Source organism: Narcine bancroftii, chromosome 5, assembly GCF_036971445.1.
Source record: "Narcine bancroftii isolate sNarBan1 chromosome 5, sNarBan1.hap1, whole genome shotgun sequence".
NCBI lineage: Eukaryota > Metazoa > Chordata > Chondrichthyes > Torpediniformes > Narcinidae > Narcine > Narcine bancroftii.
In genome coordinates this window covers 12472150-12492608 of record NC_091473.1, presented here as the reverse complement: position 1 = coordinate 12492608, position 20459 = coordinate 12472150, and the positions used below count along the sequence as shown (strand labels likewise).

The following is a 20459-nucleotide window of genomic DNA, read 5'->3' as shown; positions in this document are numbered from 1 at the left end:
GCAGTTATCTTGGTGAGTTTTCTTGGTCTTCCAGACTTCACCTTGACCTCCACCATTCCTGTTAACTGCCTTTTTTGTTTGGATATTTTATTTTGATTTTTTTTTACAGATTCAAGGTAATTTCAACAATTAATTGTTATAGAGTCCAGAGGACCCCAAAAACCAGCAACAATAGATATGCACCACAACACAGGGTTATTTAAAGAAAAGTAGTTTTTAATTATAATTGAACAAGAAAACAGAATTAAACTTCAACTTATTACTTAAACTACTTACTTAACCTACCTAACCTACTTAATCCCCCCTCTAATACTAAGCGCAGGTGTGTTTAATGTATATTTAAAATTAGAAAAGTTGTTTGGATCACATTCCAATCTCACTGGTTGCAGGCAATTCTTGTACTGTGCACAGAAGTTAGCATTAACAAAGTTCACCAGGCTTTGGTGCTTAACAAGCAAATGGTTACCACTCAGGAGGGTTCTTGCTGGTTTTCAGAGAGAGATTCCTTTTCCAGGACATCTGCAACTGATTCCTTCTCAATCAGCCTTGCTAACTAAACTCGCCCCCTTCAGAGTTCTCCAGATGATCCTCTTTCTTTCAGGTCACCTTTCACACCACCAGTCTTCTCCTTTGACCAGGCAACCTTCCAAAGTTTGCCAGCTTGTCCCTCTGGAACTGATTTCTGTCTCTCTCTCTCTCTCCCTCTCCTCCCTCTCTCCCTCTCCTCCCTCTCTCCCTCCTCCCTCTCTCTCTCTCCTCCCTCTCTCTCTCTCCTCCCTCTCTCTCCTCCCTCTCTCTCTCTCTCTCTCTCTGTTTCACACCCTCCCTCTCTGAGAGAAAACTGTTCTCCTCTGCCTGCAAATATCACATACTCTCCCAGGCAAGCTGCTGAACGTTGCTACTTTGTTGCTCCTCTACAAAAACCATTCTGCAAAAGTCTTGCAAATATTCTGTGTTTTAAAATGTGTTTGTGTGCAAGCTGCTCCAACAATTCCTCCCAAACCACCTCCAAATACTCTGTCACACAATACAATCTTTTTTAACATTCATGGAATGTAGAGTCTGTATTTTGTTTCCCCCCCCCTTACCCCCAAACACGTAACCATAGCAATTTTACAAATACAAGTGGGGTTCAGAGCCCCCACCAAAAATCTAAAAAAAAGAACAACCTAATTAACTAAATAACCCAAGTAAGAAAGAAAAAAAAACTAAAAGAAAAACAAAACTAAAATAAAACAAACTAAAAAAGGGGATAAAAAGAAAACACACACGTCGCCTGTGCCATGTTCCATTTTCTTAACTCCTTTTTCCTTATTAAGACAGGTTTTTATAATATCCATATTTCACAGGAGGGGGAGTTAGACAATCTACATACCCATGTAATTCAGATATGGCTGCTACACTTTAATGAATGTGTTATGTTTCCCCCTTAGATTGTAAGTGATTTTCTCCAAGGGAGTAATGCAATTCTGCATTTCCATATTCCATCGTGTAGTTTTTAACTGGGAGTTGGACTTCCATGTAACCGTTTATACACTTCCTGGCTAACGCCAAGGTGATCTTCACGAACTGAATTTGATATTTGGACAGTCTAAAACTCACATTTCCAGTATCTCCCAAAAGGTACAGCTCTGGATCTTGTGGAAAATCCACTTTTGTAATTTTTTTCAAAACATCCCCCAGTTACTCCCAGGAGGGACAAAGGTTCCAATTTCCACACCATACCCAAATCTTTTTGTAGTGTGAGGTATAGCTGGTGCAAAATGTTATATTGCACCAACCTGTATCTGGCATTAATGACCCCAGTCACACAGTCCAGACAAAGATCTTGCCACCACTCTTCATTGATTGTTGTGCCCAAGTCCACCTCCCATCTATCCCTTGATCTGTGTAAGCCTGGCTTCAAGGTTAATTGCCATTTCTTCATTACATTACGAACTGAGGAAACGGCCACCTGAAAATTTTTTGCTACCTTCTTCTAGCCTTCTCTTGCTTTGTGGGCATCATTTATTTAAACTTTCAGAGGTGCTAGACAGCTGCTTAGAGGAGCCCATGGCTGCTGATTGTAGGGACAATGTTTGAGGAGTCAGGATAATGACAAAGCTTTGAAATTTGCATCACCTGGCCTTTCCTTATGATGACTGTAAACAAGCTATAGCCCAACAAGCAAATTAGGGTCCGAGACCTTGGTAAAAGTTATCTGAGAGCTCAAATCTCTTGGGGTGCCCAAACTTTTGCATGGTGTTCCTTTCCCTTTTTTCATTCTAAAATTATACAAAACTTAAAATGTTGAAAAGAATGTTTCATCTTTGAGTTTTGGAGATCAGTTCATCTTTGACTCACTTAACTATTCATAGTAACAGAAATTTTGACATATTTATAAAACACATTTATGTAATATTTATTCATGTATATAGCATTTTAACTGCTAATTTGGTTTCAATAATCAAAAAGTACACATAAACCAAATATTTTCAAAATCTTGATTGGTTTTCTGTGGAAATCTCTGCCTATTGAAGAAATAGAGGCACCATAGATGAATTGAGGGTTATGGAGACGTGGAGAGCTGGGTCCACAACAAAATCAGCTGTAATCTCACTGAATGTGGGAACAGGCTCGACAGGGCAAATGGATGACACCTGTTCCTATCTCTGATGTGTTCTCTTTGGGAATGCTACTGCCACTGTTGTCTACAGATACATGCACCATTGTAGCGTCCACAGTGGAGCACATGATGCGGGAAGTGATCCAATGCAAAGCTGCCTCCGTCAGCAGGGCAAGGCCAGGGGGCCTACAGCTCTGCTCCTTCCGCCCACCCTCCACTCCCATCTTCCCAGGCGCCGGCGGGTTGAAGAGCAGTTGCTGGGAGTTTAGGCTGGAGTATGGAGCAATCAGTCTAACCTCTATGCTGTCTGGTGCTGACTCTCCATCCAGTGGGGCCAGGGCTTGACAGGACCTTCACTGTTGCTGCCAACTGCAGCTCAGCCCTGGCTTGGTGCCTGGATGAGGTCCTCATTGGGACCCCCCCCCCCTCCAGCCTCTTCTCTTAGTCTTCATCATCTTGCCTCTTCCCCCCCACCCACCCCACCAGAGTGCCTGGAGAGACACCTTGCCTTTGAGGCAGGTCAAGCCTCATCAGCGCTCCCCTAGGCAAGCCCCGGCTTCTCGACCCCTGCAGCTACTCCCTGAAATTCCCTTATCTTTGCCCGACCCTCCTCTGCACATCCCATAGTCGCGCCACTCTGCTTTGGCCAAGCCCAAGTGAGAATCCGACTGCAGTGTGTGCTGCCCACTCCGCTGATCTGCAGTTCCTTCAGTGCCCATTTCCTCTCCTTGAAACGCAGCCTGGGCTGTGACTGTCTTGGTAACCCCTGGTTTGGTTGCAGGGATTTGGAGTGTCCCAGGGTTGGCTTCAGGAGTGCTCGTATTTCCTCCAGTCAACATACTTACACAAGTCTCACATTACATGTCAAAGAGCTGCATGTGGTTCGCGAGCCGTGGTTTGGCCACCCCTGGTCTAGGACAAGAGGGCACAATTTCCAGATTGAAGGGCGTCCGCTTAGAACAAAGATGTAGAGAAATTTCATTAGCCAGAGGGTGGCGGTAAATTTGTGGAATTTGTTGCCACAGGCCATGTGGAGGCCAGGTAACTGAATCTATTTAAGGCAGAGGTTCTTGATTACCCAGCACATCAAAGGTTATAGGTAGAAGGCCATGCAGTATGGCTGTGTGGGAAGATGGATCGAATTTAAATTTATTTAAACCTTAAGTTTGGTTCTGGTAGGCTGAGGTGCAGTTCCACAATCGCAAGATAGTACTGGATGCCACTAAGTACTATCATGTGGTAAGCGCTCTTGACCAGGACATGGCTGGTTGAGTAGTGGATTTCCTTCAGGATCCACCAACTCTCAGCAAGTACGAAGCCCTAAAAGCCCTCCTCCTCTAGATTTACGGTCTCTCACAGCGCAAGCGAGTTGCATGGCTCCTCCATTAACCCTTCCGAGTTAATGAAAGACATGTTGGCACTGGCAGACGGCCATAGGCCTTACTTGGTCTTCAAGCAGTTGTTTTAGAACATGTGCAAAAGACATCAGCCTCATGTTGGCTGTCAAGGACTTTGATAACCCTTTAACAGTGGCCACCCGTGTAGACATTCTGTGGCATGGGAAACAGCAAGGCACAAGGCCCACAGAAATTATTACTGCATCATAACCCAAAGCCCAGGCTCCACGAGTACCTGCAACGAGGGTTACACATTCCCCTGGACAAGCATGACTCTGTGACAAACACCTGGTGCTTTTACCTTCAACACTGGTGGTCTTCAGCTTGCTGCTGCTGACCGCCCTTGCACTTTTCTGGGAAAACGCCATGGTCAGTTGTTGCTAATGGTTATGGCAGCTGGCCACCATAACAGCCTACTCTACGTCTGGGATGAACTCTCCCAGTGCAAATTTCTAGTCAGCACAGGTGCAGAAGTTAAGTGTCCTTCATCCTCTGACACCATACCAGGAGTACAGATCCGGCACTCACTGAAGTGAGTGTCAGCTCATTTTATAAGTAAAGCACACAAACTATACCCCTGAAATTTGGTGACAGTAAGTTCACAAGGAAATTCATTCTTGCTGCTGTGTCCCAGCTGTTGCTGGGTGCCGACTTCCTCTGTACCCATTCACTGATAGTGGACTTAAAAGGGTGCTGGTTGATGAACACCACAAAGTTCCATACTCTCCACATTGGAAAAGCCAAACTAACTGTCCCGCACCTAGATGTCGTGAAGTACTCACACAATGAAATCGCCAAACTTCTTGCGGAGTTTCCAGACATTGTCACTCCCCTTTTCTCCACTGCCACACCCAAACATGGCGTTGCACACCACATCCTCACCCAAGGACCTCCTCTACATGTCAGAGCCTGACATCTGCTGCCCAACAAGCTGCGGCTTGCAAAACAAGAGTTCCACAAATTGGAATCATATGCAGGTCTGATAGCCCATGAGCTTCCCTGCTACATATGGTGCCCAAAGCCACGGGAGGCTGGAGACCTTGCAGGATTACAGGCACCTCAACGACACTAACACTGCAGACGGCTACCCTGTGTCCCATATACATGACTTTACAGCTAATCTTCATGGGGCCAGGATATTTTCTAAAATTGACTTTGTGCACGGGTACCTCCAAATACCTGTAAACCCGTAGGATGTGCCCAAGACCGCCATCTTAACACCGTTCGGCCTCTTCAAATTTTTGAGAATACCTTCAGGGCTCAAAAATGCTGTACAAAAATTCCAGCAGCTAATGGACACAGTGGGGCGTGGAATTGACGTCCTTTTGGTATACTTAGACGACATACTCGTTGCTAGCCACTCCCACAAAGAGCACCTGCAGCATCTGTTTACTCTGCTGCCCCCTACAGGAGTTCGGGCTAACTGTGAACCCTGTGAGGTACAAATTTGGGCAGTCCTCTATCGAGTTCTTGGGACATCAGATCAGCAGTCCATTGCCTAGCAAGGTGGAAGCCATCCTCAAATTCGCAAGGCCCAATATGATCAATCCAGGAATTTGTGGGCATGGTCAATTTCTATTGCCGCTTTCTACCTTCTGTACCTCATATCCACAAATGGATGCACCAACCGCCTTGACGATAGTCGCATCCAATGTGGCAGTAGGTAGGGCCTTGGAACAGTACACCAATGGGCAATGAAAGCTTCTAGCTTTTCTTTTAGTAGGCACCTCCGCCCTCCAGAAATTAAATATAGCATATTCAATAGGGAACTGCTGGCACTGTACCTAGCAGTCAGACACTTCAGTTATTTTTTTTGGAAGGCAGGGACTTCATGGTTTTTACTGACCACAAACCGCTAATGTTCACCTTTACAAAGGCATCAGATCCCTGGTCAGTCCACCAGCAATGCCACCTATCTTGCGCATCTGAGTTTTCAACCTGGATTAAACGCATCTCTAGTAAGAGTAATTTGGCGGCTAATGCCCTGTCCCACTCCTTCGTTCAAGTACATGCCCTCTCTCCAGGTGTAGACTACATGGTACTCACCAAAGCTCAGTGACAGGGCAAAGAACTCCCAGCTTAGAGAACTACTGTCATGAGCCCACAACTCAAGGATGTAGCCTTTGGGCTGCAAGGTACCATTCTCCTGTGCGATGTTTCCACAGGTTAGCCTCACCCTATTGTCCCTGCTGCATGGAGATGTTGAATTTTCAATTCTATTCGGACTGTCCCACCCCTCCATTTGAGTGATGGTCTGCCTAATAGCCAACAAGTTTGTATGGCATGGACTCAAAAAACAGGTCACGTACTGGGCAAAGACATGCACAGACTGTCAATCTGCAAAAGTGCAAAGGCACATGAAGGCCCCACTTGAGCCTTTCCAGCCACTGCAGTAAAGATTCGACCACGTGCATGTTGATATTGTCAGCCCGCTTCCAGTGTCACGAGGGTCTAGGTATTTGTTAATGGTCATCGACAGATTCACTAGGTGGCCGGAGGCAGTTGCTATGACAGACTTATTGACTGATTCATGTGTCAGAGGTATTATTTCTGCCTGGGTATCCCGGTTTGGCCTACCCACACACATCACCTCTGACAGAGGCCCACAGTTTACCTCCACACTCTGGGATGTTTTGTCGTGACTGCTGGGAATGCAGCTCCACCACACAATAGCCTACCACCTGCAGTCGAATGGTCTGGTAGAACAGTTCCATAGGCACATGAAGGTTACATTGATGGCCTGCTTCCAGGGACCTGATTGGGCTGATGAGCAGTCCTGGATCCTCCTGGAATAAGAACAGCACCCAAGGAGGATCTCAACTCCTCAGCAGCCGAATTGGTTTATGGAGTCCCACTCATTGTAACTGGGGCGTTCGTGCCCGCAGCACGCGGACAGTAGGCGCCACCAACTGAAGTCTTAGGCAGACTGCAGGAACAGCTTGGAAAATTGGCCCCAGTTCCTACGTCAAGGCATGGACAACACCCTTCATCCCAAAGGAACTCTGGGACTGTGTTTGTGCTTAGAGGTGCACATGGGCCACCCATACAGAGGCGTATGAGGCCCCCTTCAGAGTGCTACAAAACAATCGTACAACTTGTGTACTGGACATTGGGGGGCATCCAGAGACATTTATGATTGACCGACTAAACCCCACTCATCTCAACCTTGATCTGCCCTTGCCATGACCCCTGATGCGAAGGCATGGACAACTGCCCAAGAGAAGTTGGCAGTAATGACACCAGAAGTTTAGCTTCTTGTCGCCGGTTCTGGAAGGGGGCCATGTAGCGGCTCACTGGAGGCTTAATCAAACAATTTGGTTCCAAGTGACGTCATTTGGAATGCGTGGGGTTTTCAAAAGATGCGTGTGACTGTTTGAGTGAATGACTTTTACTGAACTTTGACTCGACCACGTCTGATCATTTTCTTGTTCTTCATTTCGCACTGCAACAAAGTTACTATTATTTAAAATTTAGACATTAAGCACAGTAACAGGCCATTTCAGCCCAGAGTCCGTGCCACCCAATTTACATCCCATTAACCTGAACCCCTGTGGAAAACCTATGCAGAAATGGGAAGAATGTACAAACTTCTAGAGCACACATGTCAAACTCTGGCCCACGGGCCAAATTTGGCCCACGATATAATTATATTTGGCCCGCAAGATCATATTAAATATATATTAGAGTTGGCCCGCTGGCCGCCGCGCCAGTATCGCGCATGCACACTGAAGGTAAAAATGAAGACACCGGAGGTGTGGAGGGATCTCAGAGTCCCGAATCCCGGGGATCGGAGCGCCGCACTCAGCCCGCCCGGTTCCTGGACACACAGACGCGGCTGGAGTTGGGGAGCATCCTCGCTGGGTCTGCGCTTCAGCGGCGACGCCGGACCGAACATCTCATTGGCGATGCCTTCCCCCTCGCTCCGTGTGCGGCGGACCCTGCCTCCCGCTCCTTTTGTTGGAAACAAGCCCGGCGCCATGAGATCGCAGTTTAATCCCTCTCCAACCATGGGAAGGGGGTGGGAGCAACGCGCTCTTCTCAGCCAATTCCTCCACCGCCCCGGACGCCGGCGTTTCAACGGGGGGTTCGGGTGCCTTCGTCAGGCGACCGACCTGTTGGTCCAAGACAAGGGGAGAGCGTACAAACTCCACACAGACAGCACCTGGACTCGGGTGAACATGAGCTGCGACCCCACATTCCACATCAGGACTGTGTGTAACATTGGGAGCAGTGAGACGGAAGCTTATTTTGTTCCTGTGATTTAAGCCTTTCTTGGGGTGGGGGTCCTTCTCTGACCACTTGCCTAACAATTAACCTAATCAGATGTGGAGTTACCACAATACAACAGTTCTCAACCTTTTTCTTTCCACTTGCGTCCCTGTGCCATTTGTGCTCTGTGATTAGTAAGGGATTGCTTAAGGTGGTCTGTGGGTGGAAAGAAAAAGTTTGAAGACCACTGCTTTAATCATCCCTCATTGACTCGTCATGTGCACGGTTTCAGAACGCTAAAGGAAATGGGTCAATGACAATAACAATGACAATGAAAGAGTTTATCCAAAACTATTATTAAACATTTATTTTAATAAGAAAAAGTTTAACATTACATATGTTAAAAGAAGAGAAAACATGCAGATGTTGTTGAAAATTTTCAATAAATATTTAGTTCGGCCCTCGACTTAGTCCAAGTTTTTAATTTTGGCCCTCCGTGAATTTGAGTTTGACACCCCTGTTCTAGAGCGTTGGATTCGAACCCCAGTCCAGACTCGATCACTAGCCCTGTAAAGATGTTGCACTGACCACTATGCCAACCATGCCACCCTAATCATCAGCTCATGATTAAATGGCAGAGCAGACTTGATGGGCTCAATAGACTATTTCTGCTCACAAAAAAAGAAAGACCGTGGCAGGAAGATACTTTGGAAGGAGTAACACAACATTAATGCAACATGAATGTCTGCACCTTGGTGAGGCCTGCAATAGCAGACAATGTGTGTGTCTGCTTCTGAATAAAAAGCCAAAGTCTCCTTTCAAGTACTGCCTCAGGTTCAGCCCAGATCACCTGACCAATGGAACTTTACTGCACTGAATCTCAATATTTATTCCAGATGGAGTAGTGAAGACTGACTTCAATGACCAAGCCACAGCTTCTGAGATGAGATCAACAGGGACAGTGTTTGCTTGCTCAGACTGATAAAGTAGATTCTATTGTGGCGGAATGCCATTAGGCAGGTGAACAGGCCCCGCTTGTCACGCACGTGACGGGGCAGCTGGCCAAAATGGCGCTGTCGGGGGTTTCCTCCCGACCTCGGCATCAGGCTCAGAAGCCCACATTTGGCGGCCCATGTGACGCCCCGGTGACGTCAGGAACCCCAGCGCGGTTCTCAGCCAGGTCCGGGCTGGGAGTATAAGACCTGCCAGGCAGCCTGCAACAAATCAGTTTTGCTCACTGAACTCTTAACTCATCTGGTTGTGCAATCCTTCAGTTAGTAGTGTAGCCACCGCTACAATTGGTGATCCCAACAGGTTCAAACGTCTTTGAACCTGACATGAACGACCCTTCGAGCCACGCAGTTTCACCTCCGCCAGATTTCATCGGATTCGACCAAATTTTACCATGTGGTCGCCGCCCTGGACCAGGCCACGCCAAATGAGTGCTGCATCTCGTTCAGCACCCACCCACGGAAAATAAGTATGGGACCATCAAGCGGGTGCTCACCGGCTCCCTCGGCCTCTCCAGGCGCTAGCGTGCCACTCAGATGCTGCGCCTTGATGCCTTGGGGGACAGAACTCCAATCGAGTTGATGGACGAGATGCTCGCGCTCAAGGCTTGCTCAAAAGGCTCAGGAGCTATGGCTCGAATGAGTCCCGGAGGGCTCAGCAGTCCCGCAGGTTACGAGTCACGGGCATGACCATGCAAAGCCTTCCTCTAGCGCTGCGGTGGAACACCTGGCCACTCAAAGAGCCAAGCCTTGGAAGTGTCGTCAGCCCTGCTCATTCCAGGGAAACAAGCAGGATGGCTGTTGTTAATGGCTGCGGCAGCTGGTCAAGAACACAGCCTTCTCTACCTGCGGGATTCAGTCAGCGGCCAACGCTTCCTCGTCGACATCGGGGTCCAAATCAGCATCATCCCAGCCACAGCCATTGAGTCCCAGAACTGGCCTCGAGGACCTCCCCTCTATGCAGCCAATTCGACAGAGATCCAAAAGTATGGAGACAAGACCATCCACTTCCAGATTGGCCAGCAGAAGTTCTTGTGGAGATTCGCAGTTTCATCCCTCCAAACCGCCATCCTGGGTGTCAATTTCCTCCTCGCACACGGACTCCTGGTCGACATTTGAGGTAGGCGACTGGTAGATGCCCATACCTTCCAATTCGTTCGCCTCAACGCCTCCCGCACAGAGCAGCCACAGATGGACACGGTCAGCATGCCCAAGGACGAGTTTCAGCGTATCCTGGATGAGTTCCCACCCCTTCTCAAGCTGCGGTCCTCGCCACCTCAACATGCCACGGGGTGTTTCATTACATCCCCACCCAAGGCCCACCGCCAGTCCATGCCAAGGCACGCCAGCTCCCGCCAGATAAGCTCCAGATAGCGAAGGAAGAGTTCTCACATCTGCAGGAGCTGGGGATCATTCGACGCTCCGACAGTCCTTGGGCCTCACCACTCCACCTGGTCCCGAAACACTCCGGCAGCTGGCACCCCTGCGGAGATTATCGACGGCTTAATGACGTGACAGTACCTGACCGTTACCCGATCCCTCACATCCAGGACTTTATGGCCAACCTGCATGGCACGAGGGTATTCTCCAAGGTCAACCTGGTGCGCGGGTATCACCAAATCCCGGTGCATCCCAAGGACATACCCAAAGGCTACCCTGCTCGTCCACCCACGCACCAACCTGCATATGGCACTCTCCGTCGATGCCTCTGCCTCAGCCATTGGCGCCATCCTGGAGCAGCAGGTGAACGGACAGTGGAAACCACTGGCATTCTTTAGCCGACTTCTTCGCCCACCAGAGTGCAAGTATAGCGCTTTCGATCAGGAGTTGCTGGGCATGTTCCTAACGGTGCGTCATATCCACTATTTCTTGGAGGGGAGGCCTGTTATCATTTTTACCAACCACAAACCCCTCACTCAGGTAATTGCTATGGCAAGTGATCCCTGGTCGGCCCGCCAACAGCGTCACCTCTTCTTCATGTCGGAGTTCACCACCGACATTCGACACAAGGTGGGGAAAGACAACGTAGTCGCTGACACACTCTCATGACCGTCCATTTGCGCGCTGACACCCGGCCTCGACTTTGACCAGCTCACCTGGGACCAGAAGTCCGACAAGGAGATGCGGGCCTTCAGGACTGCCATCATGGGCCTGCGGTTCCAGGACCTCCCGACTCTTCATGGTGAGGGCACCATCCTGTGCGATGTCTCCATGAGCACCCCGTGTCCTGTGGTTCCCCCACGGGCTTCGGAAGCAGATTGCGGTCTGGGCTAGAACTTGCACCCATTGCCAACTTTCCAAGGTACACAGGCACACCAGAGCACCGTTCAAGATTTCGAACACCTCCGGGAACGGTTCAGCCACATACATGTGGACATCGTCAGACCCGTAACCGTTACCTTTTCACAGTGGTAGACCACACCACTCGTTGGCCCAAGGCAATGCCAGATGCCTCCACGGATTCCTGCTCCTGAGCGCTTTTTAATGGTTGGGTTGCCCGGTTCAGCATCCCGAACCACCTCGCCAGGGATCAGGGCACCCAGTTCACTTCTGCGTTCTGGGCACAGCTCGCCAACAGGCTGGGGATTGAGCTACATCACACCATGGCCTATCACCCACAGGTCAATGCGCTAGTCGAACAATTGCACCGCCACCTTAAGTCAGCACTGATGGTCCGTCTTATCGGCTCCGACTGGGTGGACGAGCAGTCTTGGGTGATCCTGGACATCCGCTCAACACCCAAAGAAGATCTAAAGGCATTATCAGCCGAGCTGATCTATGGTGCACCTCTAGCCCTACCCGGTGAGTTCGTCAACGCACCTCACAACCTCCAGCAGTCACCACACAGTCTACTTCCCTGTTTCAGAGCCCAGTTGGACTCCTTCACACCCCCACCTCCGCCCAGACACAGCACACAGGCCTCTTATGTCCCCAGCGAGCTGTATTCCGCAGAGTACATTTTTATCAGGCGGGACCCGTCCACAGCACCTCTACAAAGACTATATGAAGGGCCGTACAAAGTCGTCCAGTGTTCAGGATCCACTTTCACACTGGACATTGGTAGTAAGAGGGAACTATTTACGGTGGACAGGTTAAAGCCAGCCCACTTCGACCCCATTGAACCAGTAGATGTGGCCCAACCCAAGAAGCGAGGCCGCCCGCCAAAAAAGGACATTGACACCGACCGGTTCTGGGGCGGGGAGGGGGAGCTGTGTGACGGTACGCCATTAGGCAGGCGAACCGGCCCCACTTGTCACGTACGCGGCGGGGCAGCCGGCCAAAATGGCTACGTCGGGCATTTCCTCTCGACCTCGGCACTGGGCTCAGAAGCCCGTGCTTGGCGGCCCACGTGATGCCCTGGTGACGTCGGGGCCCCCCAGCACGGTTTTCAGCCAGGTCCGGGCTGGAAGTACAGGACCAGCCAGGCAACCTGCAATAAATCAGTTTTGCTCACTGAACTCAACCTGTCTGGTTGTGCGATTCTTCAGTTAGTGTAGCCATCGTTACACTATGATACTTTATGAAAGAACAGAAAACACTCCTGGTGTTCTGAAGATAACTTCTCCCTTCACTGACACCACAATTACAATTATTGACTGAGTTGGAGTTGTAAAACCTTCATGTTTAAGCCAGTTATTTCGTTTGTTTTAACAATTGAGGCTAACTTTAAAATGATTTCATTCCCATGGACTGAAGCATTCATCAAATTTTGATTAATTTCACTCCTCTGAAATACCCTCTGTTCAGAATTTCACATTAAAAGCTTTATTGATGTTGTCATTTAAAAATAAAAAGCCTCTCAACCAGAGGACTAGAATTCAGTTGTAATATCTTGAGATTGAACACACTACAATATAACCACATTGAGAATTAATGTTGGAAACATTTCACTGTAATCAGTAAAGTTGGATTATACACTTTTGCATTATTTTAAGTATCAAATTAAATTGGTTGAGGGGAAACAGTAACATCATCAATCCCAGCAAGGTCAACAACCCCTCATTCCCAGGGGGAATGAGGAGACCCACATATCCACCTTCAACCACCAAACCCCACCCACTAGTCAGACGGAGGCCCCTCCTCACAGGGTTACAAAGATGTTCATTTTCTGCCTGTAATTAGTGCTGGGAATCATCAGCATGCCTCCCACAAATGGTTTGGACATTGTCTCTTCAGTGGTGGGAAGAGGTAAAGCTCACACATAACCTAAAGATTTTTTTTTTTAAAGTGACATCCATCATTAGGACTTTTCTTTTTCTGAAACGTGTATCCCTTTCTCACTGCACAGAATTCAAGGTCCAGAATTTTTTTCTCTGATCTCTAATGCCTCACACTTCTTTTATACCACATTTAACCCCCTGCTGAGCCTTCAGTCTTATTCCAGTGGCCCCTCTTACCTTCTTCGAGAATGTTGTCGCTTTTCCCAGTCTTTAGCAGTGCTCTGGATTATTTGCCCTTCGAAGATGGGATCTTTATGAATACAATTTGTTGCAAGGTGATTTCTCTGCTTTGCTGATAGAGCTTAACCACCATTTTTGGCCAGTTCTACTGCCAAAGTATCCCTGAATTCTAGTCTGTGTCTCACATCAAAACAACTTGTTGGTTAAAATTTTTAAAAGGAATTGTTGATACAGTGTTGTCTCACCAAATTCAATACTACAAACCAGACATCATTGCAACCAATAAAAAAAACTCACTGTTCTGCTTGAAAGGGTTAAACTAGAATAATAGAAGGAAGTAACATAATTAATCATGGTCAGTTCAATCTTCTCCCTCATGAAAGGTAGCTAGAAAATGCAATAAATATTTAATAATCATCCATTCATGTTCTTTTGCTGTGTTCAGTACTGTACAAAGACATTGTCCTTATTTTACCCAATCTGGAAATGGAAAATCTGCTGGAAAATTAGACTTTGCTATCTCACAAAAATCCTGCATTAGCCAAAATTATATGCTGTTAATGTTTTACCTTAAAGTGTTTGCAACTTTCTGAAGCAAAGAACAAGGGCTTTTGAACGCTCAGGATCACATCTATTCAAAGGAAACACCACAGCTTTCAGGTGAGTTGAGCTGCTGCTTCATTGTAATTTGTCACTGACAAAGCCAACATTTACAATCTCATGGTGCTCCCTCACATCAGCTGACCTTATCCATCTAGACTGAGAATAAAAGCTGTCAAGGAGCCTTGTTTAAGTAACTACAGTTCATACACATAAATTACAATAAGAGGGTGTGAATGTGATGCTAGCAACATTTATATCCCTTCATGCATCTAAAGAAATTGGGCTGGAGTAACAGGGTAAATTGCTGACGTTCAGAAGTCTTTGTTAAGCCTGATTCATTAAATTTCCTGTACATTCAGGTTAGGTGGTCAGATTATCCAGTGTGAGAGATGTGCATGCAAGCACATCTTCCTTTTTCTGAAATATTGCAGAAGCAATAAATCATTATCTGTAGACTTGCCCACTTTTGACCTCACAAAGAATGGAAGACCACGGATGAAGAGACCGAAGGCAGATGGGATGAAGAAATCATGCCAAGCTGATTGACCATCAATAACAGCTTATATGATATGCTTTAATGTTTGTCTGCCATAGGGCAAACAGAGTTGCCATGAGCATTTCCTGGGGCCCTCAATAACAGGAGAAAGAGAACAAGAGTCCCTTCAGAATCATAGAGTGTTTGTGGATTCACCTCCAGCACTTCCGCAACTGGATAAACTCCTGTTCGTTCCACTGGCAACCAGAGCTCCAGATCCAAACCTCTGACACAATCAGGACGCTTTCAGTGCCATAAGCACTCCGGGAGCTCTTCCTGCTCTCATCACCCTCTCAAATCCTGGCTCCAATACCTGGTTCCCATGTACCAGTCTCCAGCATTCTGTAACCCGTGCAGGTCCCTTGACTGCATCGCCAGTCCACTGCCATGGTCAGGAGTCTCAATAGGATGTGTTCTCCCCATTTCTGGTACCCTGCGCCAGTCCGCTGCTCCCCCGGAGCACTGGCTCTTGTGAAACCGTAACTGACACAAGAAGGTTGTTGGATGAATACATCCTATTTGTTAAAATTATCAGTTACACTGTCTTGTTTGATGACAGAAGATTGAAGGGGCAATATTTAGAACAGGTCGAGTATCCCTTATCCGAAGATCCGAAAACAGAAAAGATTCAAAAACTGAATTTTTCTTTAGCACCAACATGTCGTCACAAGTGGAAAAAAAATTCAACACCTGACTTGCCCACGTGAGGCTCTGACGCTCTGTTAGCGCCAGTTTGATCACAACAACAATAAAAAAAAATCCTTGATTCTGGCCAGGAAGATGCCAAATGGAGCTGGGTCCAAGTCTTCAGCATCAGTTGCAGCAGGAGTTGCTGATAGCAACTCTATTCTCAACATTGGGTGTGGAACCATCCACATCGAAGAGATCGCCTTGGGGTCCCGGGCAGGAGCAGAGAACACAGGTGGGGACCAGTGGTGGGGAAGTGTCAGGGATCAGCGGCAGTGGTGGGGAGGTGTCTTTTTTTGTAAGCAGAAAATTTATGCCTAGCCTTTGGCACTCACTTCATAGGTCCTGCTGTGAATGAGGACAAATACTTTGGGGCCTCCCCCTCCCTTCAGCTGTTTTGTTTGGCCTTCACCATTTCAACATGGGCACACTTACAATGGTTTAAATATTTGCTGAAATTCCATAAGTACAACTATAGGCGGTTTCTTTGTAAGCCCTTGGAAATGTTCTGCGTAAAGAAGACCTTCCTGAGGTAATTTATTGCATCAGGTGCCTAGGTTTATGCAAGTGTATTTTGTTTAAATGCATCAGTTGAATGCAACAAAATATTAGTAGAGACTGGAAGGATATTAATGAAAAAGTTGAGCGACTGGACACTCATGACAGAGACTTACTTCATGAGAATTTTATTAAAAATTTTAATTCCCCAGTTGCTGTTATAGGTTTAATCTTTAATCTGGATCATTAATCTACACCTTTACGGCAAATGCAGAATTCCTGCAGCAAACCAAAATCAGCATCAATATTTTTGATTTTGTTAGAATTAACACATATTGATATCTCTGTCAAAGACATTGGAAAAGAGTATGGTCCAATATGAAGTTCTCCATTCACAAGATGGTTCAACAAGCAGCAACCCCATACACACTGTTACGAGTCCAGAGCACCCCAAAACCCAGCAGCAATAGATATGCACTAATACAAAGGGTTACTTAAACAAAAGTTGCTTTTAATTATCTTTGAACATGAAAATAGAATCAAACTTTAACTTATCTCTATTGACTTACTTAACCCCCCCCCCCCCCCCCATTCTAACCGCATGTCTGTATATTTAAGATTAGAAAAGTTCTTTGGTTCACAGTCTAATCTCACTGGTTGCAGGCAATTCTTGTACTGTGCACAGTTAGTATTAACAAAGTTCACCAGGCTTTGGTGCTTAACAGGTAAATGGTTACCTCTCAGGAAGGTTCTTGATGGTTTTCAGAGAGAGTTTTCTCATTCCAGGACATCCCCGCCTGATTCCTTTTTTTAATCAGCTACTCCAGTCTTGCTGACAAAACTTGCCCCCTTCAGGGTTCTCCAGATGATAACCTCTTTGCTTCAGGTCACCACAGAGTTCCTTTCTGTTTCTCCTATTCAAAGGGAAACACCAGACAGCCAGTCCTCTCCTTTGACCAGGCTGTCTTCCAAAGCTTGCCCCTCTAGAACGGAAGTCTGTGTCTCTCCTCTCTCACCCCCTCCTTCTCTGAGAGCAAAGCTGTTCTGCCTCTGCCTGCAAAGATCACATGCACTTCCAGACAGCAAACCGTTTTCCACACAAACTTCCACTGTATGTTGGTACTTTGTTGCCTTTTGCAAAATAGCGGTCCATCATTGAAGTCTCTGAGCGCTCCACAAAATTCCTGCAACAATTCTGTGTTTTAAATTGTTTGTGTGTGACCTGCTCTAACAAATCTTTCTCAATTTATCTCCCAAACACCTCTATATACTCTGTCACAACAGGATTTCAGGAAAAGCTTGACTCCTCTGGACAAAGACTGCCAGTGAAGAACATTTACCAACCGCCCCGCCCCCCCCCCACCCCCATTTTCATTCCACTTTTGTTTTTAGCAAGCTTTATCTAAATTACAGTACAAACTAAAAGAACACGATTTGGAATATATATACTACATGGCACCTGCTGCGCCACTATCAATTGGCTCAATTCCAAACGAATGAAGAAGCTGGCACATTTAAATAAAAGATACATGAGAGCCACATCACTAGAAATTTTTACCAGCGCAAGAAAACAAGAACAATTGCTCAGTGAAGGATGTTCATTCCCAGCAGCAGTGAAACAGAGATACTGAAATACTGGCTGATCCTGGCAATGCACACAGAGATAAACGTCAAATGCTGCTGGAGGTCATCAACTGGTGAAAGACGCTCTTTGGTCAACCCAAAGTTTGTTGGTCATCTAGCAAGTGAGATGTCAGTGAGGGAATGCTGCTGAGTGGCACAATCCAGGGTGCAGGTGTACATGCTGAGGGACACACAGAGGCTTGGCGCAGCCCAAGTGAGGATTTTATGGGTAAGGACTTCAGTTTAGGGTCCATCCGCTATCAACCACTGAGGGAGGGAAAGCCCTTCAAATAACAGGGGGGTGGGGGGTGGTGGAAAGCAACTACAAGGGGCCACATTAGTGGCAATGATGTTACCGAGCAAATGAGGATTTATGTACAGCAGCAGAACATATGGGATATATATATATTATATAAAATGCACTAAGGATGTGAAAAAAAACTTTGCACTGTTTTCTTTTGCACATCATTTTATTGTGAATTTGATTTATTTTTGGAAAGAAATTACATAGTGGAGCACGAGGAATTCTCGACTGATGAAAGGTTATTTCAGTTAATCTATCATTTGTTTCTGAGCTGTAAGTGACAATGAATTCAATGGTCAGCAATGAACACCAGCAAAAGGTATGCTAACTGTATTGCTTCTCACGTACTCCCCGCGCCACCCCCACTCCCCCAGCTCTTCCTCCTCCTGCTGTTTGCTCGTACAATAATTTTTAAAAACTGGTTGTCAACAAAGCCTCACGAACCTGCATTATCGTTTGGTAAGAAGGCAGTTGATGACTGCCTTAATTCTTCTCTCATGCCTATTCCTCACAATCATTGTTATAGTCCAAGTAAAGATCCATCTCATTCTTGAATATATTCAATGTCAACCTTTTGGCAGAAGGAATATAAAACACCGAAGAGCTGTTTTAAATTCTCTCTGACCCACAAAGAAACACCTACTCTGCAGTTCAATTATTTTTTCATGCAGTAAGGTGCAGTCAGAAAGCTTGTTCTGAGTTCAGTTAAACATTTCATATATAGTACAGTAATTAAGATAGTATAGAGAGAGATTAGTTGATACAGAGCAAAGGGAACATAAAGCATCTCACCCTTGACAATTCTGCATCGTCTCCACCAAGCCTGACAAAAACAGGTGCAGTACATCTCCTTTCCCCAGCAGCCCCAGGTGCTCAACCCAAGGTTCAATGCAGATGAAACCATGCAACCCAACAAGCCAGCTTCTTCTCCCTCTCCTCCTCCACCACCACCTTCCCTTCAGATCCCTCCCCCACCTCATCACCCCACAACTGATTTCACCCCTACTCACTGTCCCCACCACCTTGCTACCAATGAGATCCCATCCCAACTCTCCACCCCACCCAAAGTGATGGATTCCACCCCACATGTTCTCCATCCAAACAGATCCCTCCCCCCACACACATAATCTCAATTCCAGATCTGATCCTTTCACCTTATTTTCCTGCTCCCAATGGATCCACACCACATACCCCCCTACCGATCCCCACCTCCTCACCACCCATAAAGGATCCTGGCATGAACCTCCTCCTAACACCAAGGAATTCCAGCATGCCCTCGACTTCACTCCCATCTTTTCTATGTACCCAACGGATGCCGCCACAACTACTCTCCACCCAACAAAAGATTGGGCCTCCACCACCTAATTCCCTCCAAAGGATCCAGTCCCTTCTCCCACCTCCAACAGATCGTGCATCTACCTCCTCTCTCCCACAACAGGCTGAGCACTCGACTTGACTCCCAGTCCCGCCCCATCTCCCATCCCCAGCGAAGGTCACCCCCCTTTTCATTCCCCCGCCCAAGCTGGTTGCGGCCCCTTCAACTCCTTCTCCACCTACCTCCCCTCTCCCTCTCGCCCCGCCTCCCCGCTCCCTCCCGCCGATCTCATTCCCGCTCCCTCCCGCCGATCTCATTCCCGCTCCCTCCCGCCGATCTCATTCCCGCTCCCTCCCGCCGATCTCATTCCCGCTCCCTCCCGCCGATCTCGCCCCCCCTCCCCCACACAGCTCCTTCCACCTCCTATCACCTCAGGTCCTCCTGCTCCGCCGCCTACTCCCCAGACCTCACCTCAGTCCCACCGTCGAACTACTTCGTTCCCTCCATCTTTCCGTGTTTTCCTCCGTGAGGCCTAGCCCGCTTTCGCCATGCCTGGGGCTCGGCCAGCCGCTGATCCCAGCCACGTGCTGACCGGGCTTGTGTTTACTATCTGCCCGTCGGCACCAGGCCTCGCTTCATCCCCCCAACTGCTGAGACTAGCGTGCCATCTTATCCAGAGCTCCACAGGCCTTGTCGCGGTACAACGTCCCGGCCCAAGGCCCTGCCGTTACCAGTCTCTATGCAACTGTCCCTTACCTTTCTGTCGGGCGGTCTCGGTTCGGACTCAACCCTGGATCCGGCCTCCGCGCTCCCTCACACCAACTAATGGCGACGGCATACAGTAAGGCGCATGCCTAGTCAGGCCCCATGCATTCTGGGAGTTGTAGTCCGTATGTTTTGCTGCGCATGTGTGTTACAAATGACCCTCCAGCCGTTCCCCAACTCGTGTTGAGTCACTTTTGGATGGTTTCTTCGAGGTACAAATGTAAATTGAACTGGGATCCTCTTTTATCTGGTTCTGACCAGGGGAACCTTAACTCGGATCTGTCGTTGGGATAATTCAAAGTTTGGTATCCTCTTCTGGGGAAAATGCCAGCTCGGTTAAAGCAAGTTGTGCATGGGCGAATTTCTTGATGGATGCAGTTTGACCGGTAAATAATCCCATAAATGATCTAACCCAGTGGTTCTCAACCCTTTTTCTTTCCACTCACATATCACTTTAAGTATTCCCTATGCCATAGGTGCTCTGTGATTAGTAAGGGATTGCTTAAGG

General features: G+C 47.5%; 1 protein-coding gene across 4 annotated transcripts in view; it reads right to left on the bottom strand.

The window, feature by feature from the left end:
- LOC138763133 (DDB1- and CUL4-associated factor 1-like) overlaps window positions 1-20029 on the bottom strand; it is a 144634-nt gene extending 124605 nt beyond the window's left edge. For 3 of the 4 annotated variants that reach the window (XM_069936798.1, XM_069936795.1, XM_069936799.1), the window contains exon 1: window positions 19943-20029. The gene's annotated coding sequence lies outside the window, so the exon portion shown is untranslated. Of the gene's footprint in view, window positions 1-19657; window positions 19846-19942 lie in introns of those variants that run through there. The other variant, XM_069936797.1, reaches the window with a different exon arrangement.
- Window positions 20030-20459: the final 430 nt, after the last annotated feature.